The following is a 21,314-nucleotide window of genomic DNA, read 5'->3' on the forward strand; positions in this document are numbered from 1 at the left end:
CTTATTTATTGCACTCTAAAGTAATTGTTTACTCTGACCATGCAGCCTTGAGATTTCTGATGATCAAGAAGGAGGCCAAGCCCAGATTAATTCGATGGATCCTGTTGCTTCAGGAATTTGACTTAGAGATCAAGGACAAGAAGGGCAGCGAGAATGTGGTGGCGGACCATTTGAGCAGGATAGTACACGAGGAGGACGTCCAGCCCCTACAGGAAACTTTCCCAGATGAGCAGCTCTTTGGGATAGAGGTTAGTGTGCCCTGGTATGCGGATATAGTTAACTATTTAGTCACTAGGACATTTCCTGACACACTTTCCAAAGCTAGTAAGGATAAATTGAAGAAAATGGCTAGGCACTTTATTTGGGATGAGCCCTATTTATGGAAACATTGTAGTGACCAAGTCATTAGGAGATGTGTCCCAGAGTCTGAGCATAGGTCAATTCTATCATTTTGCCATAGTGAGGCTTGTGGAGGCCACTTTGGGCCTCGTAGAACAGCCTTGAAGGTCTTAGATTGTGGATTTTATTGGCCCACTATCTTCAAGGATGCAAACTTGTTTTGTATTTCTTGTGATAGGTGCCAACGGACTGGTAATCTTGGCCCAAAAGATCAAATGCCCATGAGCCCAATAATAAATGTAGAAATTTTTGATGTTTGGGGCATTGACTTTATGGGCCCATTTCCCTCGTCTAATGGTTGTTTATATATACTATTGGCTGTGGACTATGTATCAAAGTGGGTGGAAGCAAAAGCCACCAGGACTAACGATTCAAAAGTGGTTGCAGGTTTCTTGAAAACTAACATATTTTCCAGGTTTGGAGTGCCACGTGTGCTAATCAGTGATGGAGGTTCTCACTTTTGTAACCGTACAATCGAGGCTTTGCTGAAGAAGTATGGGGTAACCCATAAGGTGTCCACGCCCTACCACCCTCAGACCAGTGGCCAAGCAGAGGTATCCAACAGGGAGATCAAGAGGATACTTGAGAAGACAGTGGGCCCGACAAGGAAGGATTGGAGCCAGAGATTGGATGATGCGTTGTGGGCCTACAGAACGGCCTACAAGACGCCTATTGGGATGTCTCCCTTTAGGTTGGCCTACGGAAAGGCATGCCACCTTCCAGTGGAGCTAGAGCACAAGGCTTGGTGGGCTGTCCAGAAGTTCAACATGGATTATGATGAAGCGGGCCTACATAGGAAGCTACAGCTAAATGAGCTTGAGGAGATAAGGAATGAGGCCTACGATGCTTCATGGATCTACAAGGAGAAGACAAAGGCCTACCATGACAAAATGATTCGCGGAAAAAGCTTCCAAGTGGGCCAGAAAGTTCTGTTATTCCATTCCAGACTTAAGCTATTCCCGGGTAAACTTCGTTCTCGTTGGGTTGGTCCATTTATAGTTACAAATGTGTTTACTCATGGTGCTGTAGAGATCAAGAGTGAGAAGACGGGGAAGGAGTTCAAGGTAAATGGGCATCGTCTCAAGCCCTACTATGAGTCCTTGGTGGGGCACACATTGGAAGAGATACCCCTCTAGGAGGCACCCCATGACGTGTGAACAAGGAGAAGAGTCCAGGCTGAAGGACTATAAATATTAAGCGCTACATGGGAGGCAACCCATTTCAATCGAAGCTGTGGAGGAGCCATCAACGAGAGTTTGAAATTTCTATCCCTTCACTTGCTTCGGTTGAATTGTACTTGTGTCTTTATTTGTTTGTTTATTTTACCCTTCTCTTATTTTCGTAGCCCCCCATATTTAGGGTCTATATACCATATTTTTTGCCTACATTGAGGACAATGTAGATTCTAAGTGTGGGGTGGGTTTACACCTTTATTTCAGAATTTTTTTTTTCGGTTTAAAAAAAAAAAAAAAAAACAAAAAAGTTAGTTTTATAGTCTTTTTGAGTGTTTGAGTCTTAGGATGCCCCTAACGTCTAGGATGAACATGTCTCTGAATTCATGGCTGAAGGTTTTCACAATCGAAATATGACTTAATTGAATTCTGTGGTTAATCGACATTGTGATGCTTGTATGAAGATTTGAGATAGGATTGTAACTTGGTTCATTAAGCATGCTAGGATTAAGTCTGATTCATTTGACCCAAAGTGAGTTATTGAGCTAAAATACTTTCTTTTTGAGTGCTTAACTGATAATTCTAGAATTTCGTGGCTGTATTTGCAAAACCTCATCATTCTTTGAAAATCCAATGATCATGTGCCATAGATTTTAATGGACTACAGAGTACTAGAACTCGGCTGTTGTGACTGTCAAAACTTGTATGCCATAATATGCACTGATCCTGGATAGGATAGAAGGCATTAGGGTAACCACCATAGCCAAACAAGCATGTGTCCCCAACTGTGCCCGTCGTGGGACTCCTTAGAATGAACCCCTTTGAGCCTACGTTGAAAACCTTTGTTTCATCACCCTCACTACCCTACCATGAGCTTAGTACAGGATATCTCTACCCTTGTCTTAGGGACTTAGTAGAGCATGACATAGTATGTAGGGGTGACGATGAAAGACAAGTGTGGGGTGGGGAAAATCCAAGAAAAAAAGAAGAGAAAAAAAAAAAATTTGCCGTAAAAAAAAAAAATGAAAGAAAATGAAAATGAAAAAGAAAGAAAGAAAAGCGGCAAAATAGAAGAAAAATTGAAAAGAAAACTCTTGGGAAATTGTTGAAGTGTGGTTTTGGACTTTCAAATTTGTAGAAGGCTCAAAGTTGAAAATTATGCCTTTGTCCATTCCCATGTTGGTTAGAGTGAAGGTTGGGCCCAAAACAATGATAATTGGCCCACAAAAATGGTGATATAAGGTGGTCCTTATATGCTCTGCTAGGTTCTTAGGATTTTTGTATCCTTAATCTTCATTTCGAAAACCCTAGCTTAGCCCCATTACAACCTGTTTTAAGTGCTGACTTGATCCTTGAGATGGGCTGTCTTTGGTTAGTGGAGTCAGGTACGCAGTCGAGCTTATGGTTTAGGTCCATTTGTGCACTTAGTCATTTCATGAGGTCTTTAATAATTCTTCACCAAAATGCATTTATTGATGAAATATGCAAGCTGTTTGTTGCCTTACAATTTATTCTCTTGCATATACTTGAGAGTGAAGCTTTTAAGCATAGCCATTTCTGAGAGAAAAATCGAGAGTATGCCCTGTGAGTTTGGATTGGACTTGTTCGAAACATGCTATCATTCACTGTATAACTTAAGTTCTCCATATCTTGCTTAGTCATATGAATGTCACAGGTTTATTAACCATGGAATTATCTATGCAATTTTGATTAAGTGTTTAACGTGAAAGCCATGAGTTTGGAGTCTCTGCGACAACAGTTAGGGGAAGTAGAGTCATTTACTTGTTTTTTTTTGTTGAGTCGTTGTTTTGTTTTGTATTTTTGTTTTGCTAAGGGACTAGCAAAAGCTAAGTGTGGGGTAGTTGATAGGAGCAAAAAAGTGTGACGATATTATTAATTATGTGCCTCATTTTAGCCTTATTTCTCCCTTAGTTTAGTGTTTTGAGTCATTAAGTCATTTTGAAAGTCTTGTTGAGTGTTTGGAGTGAAATAGGCGGAAAAAGTAAAATTCATGAAAAATCCTAGCTGGATCAGGATTCCTAACTGTCAACTATTTTTGCGGTCTTTACATTTTAATTTCCCTTTATTTTCTCTAGAAAATTCTGATATTCTCCTGCTTGTTGTAGGAAACGTTGCCTGGTTGAACTCTTGGAAACAGCAATGATGGAGTCATAAAATAAAGCATTAAGATATTTGACCAAGCAATGAAGAAGGGAAATAAAGGAGAAAAGATGTTTTCAGTTGAGGAATAAAAGAAAAAGATGTTTCAGCTGGAAAATAAATAAGAGAAAGACGTTTTCAGTTGGGGAATAAAGGAGAAAAGACGTTTTCAGTTGAGGAATAAAAGAAAAAGATGTTTCAGCTGGAAAAATAAATAAGAGAAAGATGTTTCAGCTTGGAAATTAAAGGAATTGCCCCATTATGAGAGGAGTTAAGGCCATAAAGAAGACGTTTCAGTTGGGAAAGCCAACCAATGCTCCCCTATAAATAGGCAACGTCCAGAACTGAATTTGCATCACTTCCCAGCCAAGATCACTTCTTGACCAAGATAATTCATTGCCTATCACTTCCTGGCCAAAAACCATTCCAAGACTGCCCAATTCACTCCTCAAACCTTCATCTCCTACAAGACCGTGACACCATCCATCCATCAATCTACAAAGCTCTAAGGCGCTGAGTCAAGGACGCTCCACCACCATAGCAGAGACGAGTTCATCACCTTGTTGCTAAGCCGCTGAGGAAAGCTTCAAAGTGTAACTATGACTCTACTTATATTTTTTGTTTCGGTTTTGTGTGTTTCAATTTGCAAGTTGTGTAATTGGAGACATGAGATTTTCAGAATATTTTTATTAATATTTTTGAGATTTTCAGTTTATTATTGAGTTAAATTCGAGAATTCTTTTATGATGCATGTTATAATCTTGTGCCCTTTTATGTGTTTAGGTAATTTTCAGAGTTAAGTTCATAAGTTTGCATGCTAGAATAACGGTGAGAGTTCTTGTGTGTTTTCTTAATTTGCCAAGAGTAATTGTTATTTGTTAAGGCGCTGAGTTAAACAAGTAGCAATTAGTTCTAAAAAGTGGTAAAAACTATGTTCAATGGTTAAACGATTCTGGAAATTACGTGTTAAATTCTATGTGTAATGGTTAATTTGCACGTGTGAGTTGATTCGAGGGTTAGATGATACTACTAGTTAAGAGAATTACGCTGAGTGTTTTCGAAATTTAGTAGTATTAGGCTTGGTAAGGACTTTTCCGATCCAAACCTACATTAGAACGAATCAGATAAATGGATTGATCCGCTGAGGCTTTTCATTTTGGCTCTTATCTAGGCATTTAAGGTGGGCACATTTTTGTAGCATGTTGAAATGGATTTTCTGTTTTTACACTTAGTAATTTTCGAGTGGTATTGGTCTAGGTTAGGGAAGTCGATCATTGTATATAGTTTTATTTGTTTTGTTTTTATTTTAAGTAGATTAGGAACCAAATTCCAAAACCCCCATTTTATTCTTTTATTTGTTAATTGACCTTTTTGTGTAGGTGTACCCTACAATCCCCGGACTGAACGATCCCTGCTTATCCTATACTAACAACTACATTTTGCAGGGTTAAATTGTGAGGCTATTTCAGCCGCATCAGAAGCTTGCTTTCGAGATTCAAGAGACCACCACATCAATCGTTCATCACCATCCCCATCTCACGGTGTAATCCGATTCTCCTTTGTAACCTTTGCTTTGAATTTCGTTGGTTATGAACTAGTTGACATATGTGTTTGAACAAATATTAATTTCTGGAATTTTTATGGTTAATTGAGAATTTTCAGATTCATATTATTGTGATTCGAGGGTTGCTTATGTGGGTTTGTTTAATTAAATTTGCGTTATAGATAACTTTTGTATTTTAATCTTATGTGGTTGCAAACACTTAGGGTTTCGATATAATTGGTGCTAGGTTTAAGAACATGAAATCGACTTTTCGTTTTGTGTAAACTTGAATCAAAGTAGTAAAGGTTTTGTACAAAGATCGAATTTAATTAACGAGGATTGCAATTAGGTGGACTTTTCCATACTAAGTTGTACACTTGAGTTGATAGCCTTTCTCTATGTGTAATGCGTTAAACATGACATGATTGACTAGCTTTCTAGGGTTTGATTGCATGTTTGATAGGATTGATCTAGGTGCTTTCGCTTAGGTTAATTAGCATTGAAAAGTAAAAAATGGGAATTCATTTGCTTTCGAATGTTTCACATGATCAACTCCTTTCTCATGACTTAGATGAACAATATTAGGTTTTGAGTCAATTTTAATCATATGTTTCGATTTTGATCTTTGTTCTCTCATTCCATTCGTATTTATGTTTTTGCATTTTAATTGTTTTGTTAACTTAGTTTTATTTTCGAAAAAACCAAAAACAAAATCGCCCCTTTTCGTGTACAATGTTTATAGTTGTGAATATCTTTGTGAATATTATACTTTGTTTTAATTTTAATTGTTTAATTGTTTGACAATGACAGGTGTACCCTCAATCCCCGGAATAGAATGATCCCTATTTATTACGTACTACTAATGACATTTTCGTGTACAATGTTGTGTATCAATTTTTGGCGCCGTTGCCGGGGATTGAAAAATCACTTGTTAAATATGTGAATAATTGTTTTGTTTATTTTGTGATCGAAAAAAAAAAAAAATCTCTTGTTAATTATTTATAATTCTCTTAATTGTTAGTTAATTTGTTAATTAATTACTTAGGTTGTTTTTTATATTGTTGAACACGAATTTTATTTGTAAGTTGTAAATTGAGAGGAATAGGTGAAGTCTCTTTTGTTAATATTGGCCTAAACCCCTTATTGGTACCTAGTTCAGGTCCCTTAAGGTTGAGGGCGGCCTTTATTAACACTTGTTGAACTGTCTTCACACTTATGAACTTTTTCATCTTAGTAAGTATAGCCTATGTGGAATGGTGTCTAGGAAGGGGACAACGTTCATGACGGGTTTTTGAATCCAGAAGTGCTTGCAAATGGGCCTAAACCACTATGTGGGAGCAGCTCATGCCAAAATGGATTTTCCTCTCGTGTTCGTCCTCCACTACCTGGCCATTTCAGTAAGGTTGCCCAAAGGATTTGAAAGGGAGTTTGTGTCTAAGCGACTATACTTGGGCCGCACGTCCACTTGATTTACCGCTTGGAATTAGAGTCGATATCAACAATATTTATAACAAAAGAAAATGTTGTGATACACTAAGGTACAAAAAAAAAAAAAAAAAAAAAACACTTGTGTAAATATTTTTCGTGTTTTTTTTTTTACTCACTTGTGTTCTTAACTTGTGTGTTATGTACAATATACTTGCTAATTATACTTGTAGTTTGTATTCCTTAGTTACTTATTTGTATATTTTGTATTTCTTTGTTAATTATAGTCACTAACTTTTTTTTAATGGAGGTACCGTCTGGCTGAAAGACGTTAAACTCAAGCGCTGCTTGGGAGGCAACCCAATTCAGAAGCAGCTGTGAAGGAGTCAATAACACAGATTTGCTTTCTCTTTCCCTATTTCTTTTTATTTTTTATTTTTTTAAATTTTTCTTCTTTGTTTTTATTTTTGGATTTGTTTTCGTAAATGCCTTCTATCTATGCTTAATTGTTTCATTGCATGCTTATAATTGATTACATTGAGGACAATGCTATATTTAAGTGTGGGGGAAGGGATTTATATTTTTGTCTTGAGTCATATATATTCAAAAATACAAAAAAATCGAAAAATGTCAAAAAAAAAAAAAAAAATTGCATTTATTGAGTCTTTTGTTTTTGTTTTTGTTTTTGAGTCATAGGATGTCTTTCAACTGTCTAGGATGATTCTATATCTCTGAAATTATGGCTAAAAGAGGATCACAATATTGAGATGATTTTAACATGGTATTCTTTGGTTAATTGAGATATATGAAAAATGTGTGCATGAGTAGTGGATATGGATTTCGTAACCTTGGTACAGAATATGAGCATGTTAAGATAAGTTTTGATTCATAAAAGCCCATGTGAGATATTGAGCCCATGTCCCTTTTTCTTGGAGTGATAATTAAAAAGAATATATTCTTAATTTCTTGGCGATATTTTGATGATCTCATTATTCTTTCATTTGATTGACTGCTTGCCATAGATTAAGTTTGATGGACTAGAGAATGCTAGAATTCGCTCTTGTGCTTGTTGAGACTTTTATCAATACATGTCCCTGATTCTGGAAAGGATAGAGGCACCCTAGGAATTACCACCATTGCCAAATAAGCCTGTGTCCCCTTTTGTGCCCGTCGTGGGACTCCCCTAGTTTAACCCCTTTGAGCCTACGTTAAGCCTTTTCTTTCATCACCCTTAAAATCCTTAACCCTGAACCTTAGTATAGCTACACTCCTACCCTTTGTTCTAAAAACTTAGTGGAGCTATCTTTTGGGACATTACTTAAGGATTTGGCATTGAGAATGAAGATTGAGAAGAGGTGAAAGTTCAAGTGTGGGGGTAGACTTGTCCATACAGAGAAAAATATGTGAAAGCCGTGAAAAAAAGAAATGAAAAAAAAAGTGTACGGCTAGAAAAGAAAAAGAAAAATATATCTATGGATTTTAGTCCCCCATACTTAGTGAGTTTGGAGTTTGTTTTGAATTGAAGGCCCACTACAGAAAAATTTGGCCTTTGTCCAATTCACTAGAGTTCAAAGGAAGTTTAAAGTGAAGTTAGGGCCCAAAATGAAGACATTTGGCCTCTTTACATTACCTCTATGGGATGGGACATTTTGATATATCTTGGTGGATTTCTAGAAGTCTCTACAGTTACATGAGCTCTGCTAGGTTTTTAGGACACTTTGTTAAAATCCTTACCTTTCATTTCTTAAAACCTTGAGCCTTAGCCCCATTACAACCTTTGAGAAGTCCTTCTTGATCCTTAAGATGGGACAGCCTTTGATATGGAGATGAGTTACAAGAGTTGGACCTATGGCTTGGGTCCATCCGTGCAAGTAGTTGATATCTTTCATGAGATCTTTTGAAAAAAAATTTTATTCACAAAGTGCTTTTCGTTTCTTATATATGTGAGTTATTTGATTGCCTCAAAATATTTTCTCTCACATATAATTGAATGATTATAAGCTTTTAAGCATTGCCTAGATCTGAGAGAAGAAAGAGTGGATATACCTTGTGAGGATATGAATCATACTTGTCTGAAACGTGCTTAACATAACCCATCACCATTGTTACAACCAAGTCCTACTTGTGTAAGTGAAGATTATGTGTTTCAATTAACTCTCGAATGCTTAAACATTGATTCTTGGTTGAGTGCTAATCTTGGTGTTATGAAAGTAAGAGATTGCTGAGACAAAAAGTTGAAGGGCAATAGAGTCATTGTTTGTGTAGAGTCTTTAAATTTTCGTTGAGTCTTAGTTGAGTCTTTGTGTGATTTTGCTAAGGGACTAGCAAAAGCTAAGTGTGGGGGAATTTGATAGGAGCATTTTAATGCGACGTTTTAACTGTTATTTCCCTATATTTTCTGCGTTATTTCCTTAATAAAACTCTGTTTAGGGAAGTTTCCATTCTTTGATTGGGAAAGTTCCTAATTGTAGAAAGTTTCCGTTTTATAGTTTCTATTTTCCATTTTTAGAAAGTTTCCATTTTAGTTTAGGAAAGTTTCCATTTCTTATTTTAGAAATCTTCTATTTTCAGGTCTTTGGAATAAATAAGCTGAATTGAGTTCATAAATGGAACGAGAAGCTTCATGAAGATGACAAGGAAAAACAAGGTGACAATGTGGGAATTAAAGATGATTGATTGAGGATTTCAAGGAGAGATTTTCTTGGGAGACTTTTATGGAAAGAAATATTGTTGGAGGAATAATTTGGTGTGATTGCCAACATGAAAATCAGAAATAATCAAGGAGATGACGCCAAGAGAGATTCAAGGGAGATATTTATGGAAGGAAAATATGTGTGCACCAAGGAAAAGCTCAAAAGGCGTCCAGATTCATCCCTAAATTCCCTAAAGGAATGTTGGCCGAAATTCATGAAGAAAATCAGAATAATTTCAAGGAAATTCGGCAATTAAATATTAGGGAGTTATTTTAGAGAATTTTGATTGGTTGGAACACATCACAAGGCTTACTTGACATTCTATGATTGGTTGGACCACATCACAAGCTTACTTGGCAAATTATCATTGGTTGAAGCTATGTGGAAAATTCTGATTGCTTTGTGAACCCTAGCCATGCTCCTATATAAAACTCCCCCTTTCTCAACGTCAAAGGTTCCTCTTCCCCATACAATTTACACTTTAGAAAAAAATCAGAAAATCTTCTTAGCATAGCCGTGAGTTTCTCCATCCTCTAGTCATCTCCACGAGTTCAAGCAAGGCCAAGGGAGAAGAAGCATAGCCGTGAGCATCCATCATCCATCTCCAACCTTGAAGCTTGCTTTCGAGATTCAAGAGACCACCACATCAATCGTTCATCACCATCCCCATCTCACGGTGTAATCCGATTCTCCTTTGTAACCTTTGCTTTGAATTTCGTTGGTTATGAACTAGTTGACATATGTGTTTGAACAAATATTAATTTCTGGAATTTTTATGGTTAATTGAGAATTTTCAGATTCATATTATTGTGATTCGAGAGTTGCTTATGTGGGTTTGTTTAATTAAATTTGCGTTATAGATAACTTTTGTATTTTAATCTTATGTGGTTGCAAACACTTAGGGTTTCGATATAATTGGTGCTAGGTTTAAGAACATGAAATCGACTTTTCGTTTTGTGTAAACTTGAATCAAAGTAGTAAAGGTTTTGTACAAAGATCGAATTTAATTAACGAGGATTGCAATTAGGTGGACTTTTCCATACTAAGTTGTACACTTGAGTTGATAGCCTTTCTCTATGTGTAATGCGTTAAACATGACATGATTGACTAGCTTTCTAGGGTTTGATTGCATGTTTGATAGGATTGATCTAGGTGCTTTCGCTTAGGTTAATTAGCATTGAAAAGTAAAAAATGGGAATTCATTTGCTTTCGAATGTTTCACATGATCAACTCCTTTCTCATGACTTAGATGAACAATATTAGGTTTTGAGTCAATTTTAATCATATGTTTCGATTTTGATCTTTGTTCTCTCATTCCATTCGTATTTATGTTTTTGCATTTTAATTGTTTTGTTAACTTAGTTTTATTTTCGAAAAAACCAAAAACAAAATCCCCCCTTTTCGTGTACAATGTTTATAGTTGTGAATATCTTTGTGAATATTATACTTTGTTTTAATTTTAATTGTTTAATTGTTTGACAATGACAGGTGTACCCTCAATCCCCGGAATAGAACGATCCCTATTTATTACGTACTACTAACGATATTTTCAGGGTTAAATTATGCGCTTGCTTTTAGGTGCATCAGTTGTGTGACATACTTAAGGTATATTGGATCAAACATGACCTTGTCAAGGGTAGCTGTTCTATAGTCCCATTGCACAATGAGGTCCTCTGTTCCCGTACCTAAGTATGTAAATATAAAAGTAACTTAGAAAGTTTAGGTTGTGCCTTTCCTTTAACCCTAAATGTGGCATGTGGACCTTAAGGAAAAGCATAATGTTTATATTCCGAACCTTGTATATGTTACTAACACTTGATTTGGTCTTAAAGGTCCATGAATGTCCACTATTTCAAATAAGACTAAGGAGCTCTTCGAAAAATTGGAACGTGCTAAGCAAAGGGCGAACCTCTCTTTTTCAGACATCCCTCCTCTAGAAAGGAGGGACTCTCAGGACTCTAGCTATTCAGGTAACTCCTCAACTAGATCAACCGAGGAGATCAACAAACCTGACCATTCTGAAGAAGGAGAAGAACAAGTCTTTGAAGAGGAAGAAGAGGAGGTCACTGTGGAGGACGTTGCAGACGCAGAAGAGGAAGAGCACGCCCCTGCTGAGCAAGTACAAGCACCAATGACTGAGACTATTAGGCAACTGTCTAATCCTACGGGTGGAGGTGCTGCACCCTTATGCATTGTCTATCCACAACCAAGAGAGGGGCTTAATGATGATTTTGAGTTAAAGAGTGGGTTTTTGCATCACCTACCCAAGTTTCATGGGATGAATAGTGAAGACACCAACAAGCATCTCAAGGAGTTCGAGTTTGTCTGTGGGAGTATGTGTCCTAAAGGAGCTGATATCAATATCTTGAAGATGAAGGCATTCCCCTTTACTTTGGAGGACAAGGCCAAGACTTGGCTATTTGAGCTGCCTGCTGGGACTATCAACACTTGGGATAGGATGAAAAGCGAGTTCCTTACAAAGTACTTTCCTGCCTCAAAAGTCACTGTTTTGAGGAAGCAGATTAGTGGAATCACGCAAGGACATGAGGAGAATTTCTGCAATTACTGGGACAGGTTTAAGAGCCTTGTAGCATCATGCCCTAACCATGGGATGAGTGAGGGGTCCCTCCTTACCTATTTTTATGAGGGACTCACCGCTAATGAGCGTGGTTTGTTAGATGCTGCTGCTGGAGGGTCCTTTATGGATAGGACACCTGCTAATGCCAAAGAGCTACTTACTAATCGTGCACTAAACTATCAGCAATATGAGGGGGTGCTTTCCTCTCAACGGAGGGTACACGAGGTGTCCACTAACTCTGTTCTTGAAGACAAGGTCAACAAAATGTCTACTCTGTTGTCTCAAGTCTTAAACGTTAGTGAAGAAGGCGTAATGGCTCAAGTGTGTGGGATGTGCTTGACTCAAGGGCACCCCACTGATAAATGCCCCCAGCTTGCCTCTCCAGAAGCATGGGAATCTGTTAACGCCCTGGGTATCAAGGAGGCTCGAGGTACAACCCTTATTCCAATACGTACAATCCTGGGCTCAGAGACCACCCCAACTTTCGTTGGGCCAACAATGATAACACCTTGAGACCACCTCAAGGCCCAGGTCAGAATTCTCAGCGCCCACCAGGTTTGTTTTTGAGGCCTCAGGTACCTCAAACTTTTGGTATTCCCAATATTGTCCCTTCACCTCCTGTTTCTAATACTTTGAGTGCCCCTAATTATGATGAACTGTTGAAGTCCCTTGCTGCGGGGCAACAACAACTTAACACGGCTACTCAAGCTTTGGTTGTAGGACAAGCGACCCATTCAAAGGATATTGCAGAGCTCAAGAATCAAATGGGCCAGGTGGTGGATTTCATGGGCCGAATTGCTGAAACAGGGAAGCTACCAAGCAATACGGTGCCTAACCCAAGGAATGAGCACGCTAAAGCCATCATCACTAGGAGTGGACGTATGCTAGTGGATCCTCCCAGAGCCCACAAGAAGGCCCAAGTGGCCTATAATGAAGAAGAAGATGTTGTGGAGGTGTCCAAGAAGGATGTTGAGAAGGACCCAGCTACATCAATGGTGGAAGTTAACGTGCCCCAAGCTGAGGCACCCAAAGGTACGATTCCTAACTCAGGTGGTTTAGTTAAGACTAACCCAGTTGTTTCTATACCTTTCCCAAGCAGGTTTGCCAAGACGAAGAAAGATAAATCTGATCAAGAGATCTTGGAAATCTTCAAGAAGGTTCAAGTGAACATGCCCCTGATCGAGTGCATCAAACAAGTGCCTAAGTATGCCAAGTTCTTAAAGGAGCTATGCACCACAAGGAGGCAGACAAGAGAGAAGGAGGTGGTGAAAATGAGTGAAACGGTATCAGCCGTTATCCAGAGGAAACTACCCCCAAAGTTGAAGGACCCAGGGAGTTTTTCTGTTCCCTGTATCATTGGTGACACCAGGTTTGAAAATGTGATGTTAGACTTAGGGGCTTCCATAAATGTTATGCCTTATAATTTGTATGTGTCCCTAGGTCTAGGCCCTCTTAAAAGGGATAATGTTGTCATTCAACTTGCTGATAGGTCTAACAAATACCCTGAAGGGTATGTTGAGGATGTTCTTGTGCAGGTAAACCATCTGATATTCCCTGCGGATTTCTATGTATTGGACATGGAGGAATCACCCCTAAATACCACTCCATTACTTTTAGGGCGACCCTTTATGAGGACTGCAAGAACGAAGATCGATGTGTACAAAGGGACTCTCACCATGGAGTTTAATGGTGATGTTATACGCTTCAACATTCTTGAAGCCATGAGGTACCCTATTTCTGATTTGAAACCTTGCTTTGCTATTGATGTAGTTGATTCACTCGCACAGGTTTTCTCTGAAGCACTGGTTGAGGAGGCATTGGCTATGACCCTAGCGGAGGGGGTCGAATATGATGCACATGGAAAACCTATCCCCAAGGTTGAGTGGGACGTTGAAGAGCCCAGAGTGATCAAGACTGTGGCCTCACTTGAGGCTCAGCCTATAAAGAGGTCCAGTTCCTATTTGTCAACTCCAGTTTCTACTAATAAAATGTTGCCCTCTATGGTTCAGGCACCCAAGTTGGAATTGAAGGTACTCCCTGAGCATTTGAAGTACGCGTACCTAGGAGAAAAGGAGACCCTCCCAGTGATTATATCATCAACATTGGAGGTAGAGCAAGAAAGGAAGTTGGTGGAAGTGTTGAAGAAGCACAAGACTGCCATTGGTTGGACTCTAGCAGATATCAAGGGGATCAGCCCAACCACATGTGTCCATCGGATCCTGTTAGAAGGTGACGCCAAGCCCACAAGAGAAGCCCAAAGACGTCTACATCCGCCCATGATGAAGGTAGTCCAAGACGAGGTGATCAAGTTGCTAGATTGTGGCGTGATCTACCCCATTTCTGATAGTAAGTGGGTCTCTCCAGTGCAAGTGGTGCCCAAGAAGTCTGGGGTGACAGTAGTAAAGAACGAGGATAATGAGCTAGTGCCCCAGAGATTAGTGACTGGTCATAGGGTATGTATCGATTACCGAAAGCTGAACGCCACAACGAGGAAAGATCATATGCCCTTGCCTTTCATGGACCAGATGTTGGAACGCTTAGCAGGCCATTCTTACTATTGCTTCTTGGATGGATATAGTGGGTACAACCAGATCTGCATTGCCCACGAGGACCAGGAGAAGACAACCTTCACGTGCCCCTTTGGGACCTTTGCTTATAGGCGCATGCCCTTCGGCTTGTGCAACGCACCAGGTACTTTCCAAAGATGTATGCTTTCCATTTTCTCAGAATACATTGAAAATATTATTGAAGTCTTTATGGATGACTTTAGTGTCTTCGGTAAAGATTTTGATACTTGTTTAGAGAATCTAGGATTGATACTTGAAAGGTGTGTAGAAACTAACCTTGTGCTGAATTGGGAGAAGTGTCACTTCATGGTAACACAGGGGATAGTGTTAGGACACATAATTTCTGCTAGGGGCATTGAGGTAGATAAGGCTAAGGTTGATCTTGTACGTCACTTACCCTCCCCCACAACTGTGAGGGAGGTACGCTCTTTTCTTGGCCATGCAGGATTTTACAGGCGGTTTATCAAAGACTTCTCCAAGGTGGCGAGACCTATGTGTGCCCTATTGCAAAAGGACGTGCCCTTTGTGTTCAATGAGGATTGCAAGAAGGCATTTGAAAAGCTCAAGGAGTTGTTGACCACAGCCCCCATCATATGCCCTCCGGATTGGAGTCTACCCTTCGAGCTTATGTGTGATGCTTCCGACTATGCTGTTGGAGCTGTGTTGGGCCAGAGGAAGGATAAGAAGCCCTATGCTATTTATTATTGATACGCTCAAAGCAAGCATATAATTCAACCCTAGAAATATCATTAGTAGTATAAGCAAGTAGGGATCGTTGTATTCCGGGGATTGAGGGTACACCTGTCAATGTAGGACAATATAAACAATTAAAATAAAACAAAGTATAATATTTACATAATATAAACACAATTTACGATTTAGGGGAGGTTTTAGGTTTTGGTTTTCGAAAATTAAAAGAAAGAATAAAACTAAGTATAAACAAAAACACAAATACAAGAATGATATGTAAGAAACAAAGATTAAAACCGATTTCATGATTAAATTCGAATACAAACCTATATTGTTCTTCCAAGTCATGTGAAAGGAGTTGACCATGTGAAACATTCGAAAGCAAACGATTTCCCATATTTTACTTTTCAATGCTAATTAATCTAAATGAAAGCACATAGATTAATCCTATCAAACATGTAATCAAACCCTAGAAAGCTAGTCAATCATACATGTTCAACGCAAGAAGTTCAAGGAAAGGCTATCAACTCAAGTGTACAACTTAGTATGAATAAGTTCACCTAATTGCAATCCTCTTCAATTGAATTCGATTTTTGTCCAAAACCTTTACTACTTTGATTCAAGTTTACACAAAACGAAAAGTCGATTTCATGTTCTTAAACCTAGCATCAATTATATCAAAACCCTAAGTGTTTCGAACCACATAAGATTAAAATATAAAAGTTATCTATAAAGCAAATTCAATCGAACAATCACACATAAGCAACTTTGGAATCACAACATAGAAATCGAAAATCCTTAATCAATCATAAAATTTCAGATTATAAACCTTGTTCAAACATCAATGTTAACTAGAACAACATCCAACGAAATCAAACAAGGAGAATCAAAAGTGATTACAAGAAAGAAGGTTGAATTACACCGTGAATGGAGAGATGGATGAATAACTCGAATGATGAACTAATGAAACTCGAAAGCAAGCTTCAAAGTACACGGCTTCAAGGTGGAATGGATGATGATGCTCACGGCCTAAGCTTGCTTCTTCCTTCCTTGCTTGAAAACGCCAAAAGTTGCACTAGAGAATGGAGAGAGCTTCCGCGCGTAGAGAGAATTTTCTGAATTGTAAAGTGTGTTTGGAGACGTCTAGGGTGAGTGTATATATAGGGAACGGCATGTCTTGGCTTCCAAGCCGTGAGTTTTCTGATTTATTTACCAAGGAATTAAATTAATAATTCCACATGCCTTCCACCAATGAGAAATTGCCAAGTAAGCCCTAGTGTGTCATCCAACCAATCATAAAACTCCAAGGAGATACCCTAATATATTCTTGCCGAAATTCCTTGAATATTTTCTGATTTTCTTCTTGATATTTCGGCCAAAACATGCTTAGGGTTTCTAGGAATGAACCTAGACGCAATTTGGTCTCTTTCTTGATTTCTTTCCTTAAACTCCACCCTAGAAAATCTCTTGCGTAATCTTTGATTCTTCCCTTGATTTTTCACGCCACTTTTGCCTCCTCCTTTTGATTTTCACGGCAATGCAACCCTAGGGTTTCCTCCATGCGTCACAAACCCTAATTCCATGGGCTTTTGATGGGCCTTGATCCATTTTGCCGAAAATCCATAGAGTTCTTGGGCCTCGTTGCTTCAACTTCAAGTCTTCTCATCTTCCAACGCAAAACTCATTATTTTTCCATTTCTTTTTCATGGTTGCGTTGGAAACTTGCTCGGAAAGCCTTCCTCCATTTCGCAGGGTTTCCTAGTTGGATTAGGAAAGCTTGTTTCTTCATTTCTGCTCAAATGTGTGGCCCAATTCTTCTCATATTCGTTCGTCTTGATGTTCGCAAGCTCCTCTTTCCATTCGTGCATTCATTTCCACTTTTTAGCTCGGAGGTCCTGAAAATAGAAACTAATATGAAAAATGGAAACTTACCTAATTTGAAAAATAGAAACTTTCTAAAATTGAGAAATGGAAAGTTTCTAAAAATGAAAAATAGAAACTTACTAAAAATGAGAAATGAGAAATGAGAACAAAAATGGAAACTTTCTACAATAAGGAACTTTCCCAATCAAAAAATGGAAACTTTCCCAAACAGGGATTTTTCAAGGAAATGGCGCAGAAAAATGTAGGGAAATGCAGTTAAAACGTCGCATTAAAATGCTCCTATCAAATTCCCCCACACTTAGCTTTTGCTAGTCCCTTAGCAAAATCACAACACATACACGACTACGACTCAATGAAAATTTAAAGACTTGACACATAACAGACTCTATTGCCCTTTAACTTTTTGTCTCAGCAATCTCTTACTTTCATAACACCAAGATTAGCACTTCACCAAGAATCAATGTTTAGGCATTCGAGAGTTAATTAAAACACATAAGTTACATATACACAAGTAGGACTTGGTTGGAACAATGGTGATGGTTTCTGTTAAGCATGTTTCAAACAAGTATGATTCAAATCCTCACAAAGTATATCCACTCTTTCTTCTCTCAGATCATGGCAATGCTTAAAAGCTTATACACTCAGGTATATGTGAAAGATAGCAAGTGTATCACATAATGCAAGAAACGAAAGCACATGTATAATTTTCTTTTAAAGATCTCATGAAAGATATCAACTACTTGCACAGATGTACCCAAGCCATAGGTTCAACTCTTGTAACTCATCTCCACATCAAGGACTGTCCCATCTTAAGGATCAAGAAGGTCTTATCAAAGGTTGTAATGGGGCCATGGCTCAAGGTTTAAAGAAACGAAGGGTAAGGAATTTAACAAAGTGTCCTAAAAACCTAGCGGAGCTCATGAAAATGTAGAGAGACTTCTAGAAATTCACCAAGTATGCAAAAACGTCACTTTCCCATGGGGGCGTTATAAAGGGGCCTAATGTCTTCATGTTGGGCCCAAACTTCACTCTAAACTTCCTTTGGTTACTAATGAGTTGGACAAAGGCCAAATTTTTCTGTAATGGGCCTTCAATTCAAAGTAAACTCCAAACTCACCAAGTATGGGGGACTAAAATCCATAGATATTTAATCTTTTTCTTTCTTTTTGTTTTCTAGCCGTACACTTTTTCTTTTTCACTTTCTTTTTCTCGGCTTTTTCATACATTTTTCTCTTATGGACAAGTCTACCCCCACACTTGAGCTTTCACCTCTTCTCATTCTTTATTATGGACGCCAAAAATCTTCAAGTAAAGTCTCAATTTAGCTCCACTAAGTTCTTAGAACAAAGGGTAGGGTTATAGCTATACTAAGGTTTAGGTTAAAGATTTTAAGGGTGATGAAAGAAAAGGCTTAACGTAGGCTCAAAGGGGTTTATCTAGGGGAGTCCCACGACGGGCACAAATAGGGACACAGGTTTATATGGCAATGGTGGTGATTCCTAGGTTGCCTCTATCCTTTCCAGAATCAGGGCCATGTATTGATATAACGTCTCAACAAGCACAAGAGTGAATTCTAGCATTCTCTAGTCCATCAAACTTAATCTATGGCAAGTAGTCAATCAAATGAAAGAATAATGAGATTATCGAAACATCGCCAAGAAAATAAGAATATATTTTCAATTATCACTCCAATAAAAAGGGACATGGGCTCAATTATCTCACATGGGTCTATATGAATCAAAACTCATCTTAACATGCTCATATTCTGTACCAAAGTCACGAAATCCATATCCACTACAAGGCACACATTTTTCATATATCTCAATTAACCAAAGAATACCATTTTAAAGTCATCTCAATTTTGTGATTCTCTTTTAGTCGTAATTTCAGAGATATAGAATCATCCTAGACAGTTGAAAGGGCATCCTAAGACTCAAAACAAAATAACACAAGATAAAGACTCAGTAGACGTTAACTAAGGACTAGGGTTATTTCCTTTCTCCTTTCGGTAACTCCTTTGGGATGTGACCAGGTAAGGAAGGGAACGATTTTGGCGGAGCTCAGCTCACTTGTTTAGCGAGGGACGAGACCCTTTGCTAGCACTTCTCGTATCCAAACCAAACCTAGACATCACACCTTAATAGATGCGCCTACGATGAAGAAATTATTTCACCCAAAACATGACTCAATGACTCCATAAAGCAACGAAATTTTGTTGATTTTTGACATTTTTTGATTTTTTTGTATTTTTCAATATATATGACTCAAGACAAAAGTGTAAATCCCTTCCCCCACACTTAAATATTGCATTGTCCTCAATGTAATCAATCATAAGCATGCAATGAACAACTAAGCATAAAGGATAGAGATTTACGAAAATGTCTACTAAGTTCAAAAAGAAAACATGAAAAGAAAGAGAAATAGGGAAGGAGAAATCAAATCTGCGTGTGTAGACTCCTTCACAGCTACTTCTGAATTGGGTTGCCTCCCAAGCAGCGCTTAATGTTTATAGTCTTTCAGCCTAGACTTGTGCCTCCAATTAATCCTCATGTTGTGGAGCGTTTTGGAGGGGTACATCCTCCACAAACGTCTCATAGTATGGCTTGAGGCGATGGCCATTCACTTTGAACTCGTTACCTGTTTGTTCACTCTTTATCTGCACAGCTCCATGAGGAAACACATGAGTAATAACAAAAGGTCCAATCCAACGAGAACGAAGTTTACCTGGAAAAAGTTTAAGACGAGAATGGAATAAAAGAACTTTCTGTCCCACAACAAAAATCTTCCTACGAATCATCTTATCATGGAAGGCCTTAGTCTTGTCCTTGTAGATCTTGGCACTTTCGAAAGCATCATTCCTAATCTCCTCTAACTCTTGCAATTGTAGCTTCCTATGAAGCCCAGCCTCATCTAGATCCATGTTAAACTGCTTCACAGCCCACCAAGCTTTGTGCTCTAACTCCACAGGTAAATGGCACGGTTTGCCATAGACAATTCGATATGGGGACATACCTATGGGAGTTTTGTATGCAGTTCTGTAGGCCCACAAAGCATCCTCCAAACGCAAGGACCAATCCTTTCTGTTAGGGTTCACAGTCTTCTCCAATATTCCCTTGATTTGACGATTTGAGACTTCAGCTTGTCCACTTGTTTGTGGATGATAAGGTGTAGAAACCTTATGTGTCACATCATATTTCTTCAAGAGAGCCTCAATCGTTCGATTGCAAAAGTGGGAACCACCATCACTAATGAGAACTCTAGGCATGCCAAACCTGCTAAAGATGTTAGACTTGATAAAATCTGCAACAACCTTAGAGTCATTAGTTCGAGTGGCTTTTGCCTCCACCCATTTCGACACATAATCCACAGCAAGCAAGATATAGAGAAATCCAAAAGATGAAGGAAAAGGTCCCATGAAATCTATACCCCAGACATCAAATATTTCAACAGTTATGATATTGGATAAAGGCATTTGATCTCTAGAGCTTAGATTTCCTGTTCTTTGGCATCTATCACAAGTTAAACAATATGCATATGCATCCTTAAATAAGGTTGGCCAAAAGAACCCAGATTCCAACACTTTAAACGCAGTTTTCTTAGACCCAAAGTGACCTCCACATGCTTTAGAATGGCAAAAAGAAAGTATGGCATTATGTTCATGTTCAGGCACACATCTCCTAATCAATTGATCAGAGCAATATTTCCACAGATAAGGTTCATCCCAAACATATTGCTTAACAGTTTTCTTAAGCCTATCTCTATGAGCACGTGACATGGTATCAGGAATCTTCCTAGAAACAATGTAATTCACAATATCCGCATACCATGGTTCACTTACCTGGATTCCAAAGAGTTGTTCATCTGGAAACGTCTCCACCAAAGGGAGAGGGTCTTCTGCGTGCACCAAACGACTCAAGTGGTCAGCTACCACGTTCTCACTACCCTTCTTGTCCTTGATTTCAACGTCAAACTCTTGCAAGAGTAGGATCCATCTAATGAGCCTTGGTTTCGCCTCCTTCTTGGTCATCAAGTACTTCAAAGCTGCATGGTCAGTATAAATAATCACCTTGGTACCAAGTAAGTAGGAACGAAACTTCTCAAGGGCAAAAACAACTGCAAGGAGCTCTTTCTCTGTAGTTGAGTAGTTCAGTTGTGCATCATTCAGAGTCCTTGAGGCGTAGTAGATGGCATACGGTCGTCTGT

The 21,314-nt window shown here is 38.6% G+C and overlaps 1 pseudogene; it reads left to right on the top strand.

Moving 5' to 3' along the window:
• Positions 1–725: 725 nt before the first annotated feature.
• LOC112181243 overlaps positions 726–21,314 on the top strand; it is a 59,411-nt pseudogene continuing 38,822 nt past the window's right edge.

This window comes from Rosa chinensis, unplaced genomic scaffold (assembly GCF_002994745.2).
Source record: "Rosa chinensis cultivar Old Blush unplaced genomic scaffold, RchiOBHm-V2 RchiOBHmChr0c15, whole genome shotgun sequence".
Taxonomy (NCBI): domain Eukaryota; kingdom Viridiplantae; phylum Streptophyta; class Magnoliopsida; order Rosales; family Rosaceae; genus Rosa; species Rosa chinensis.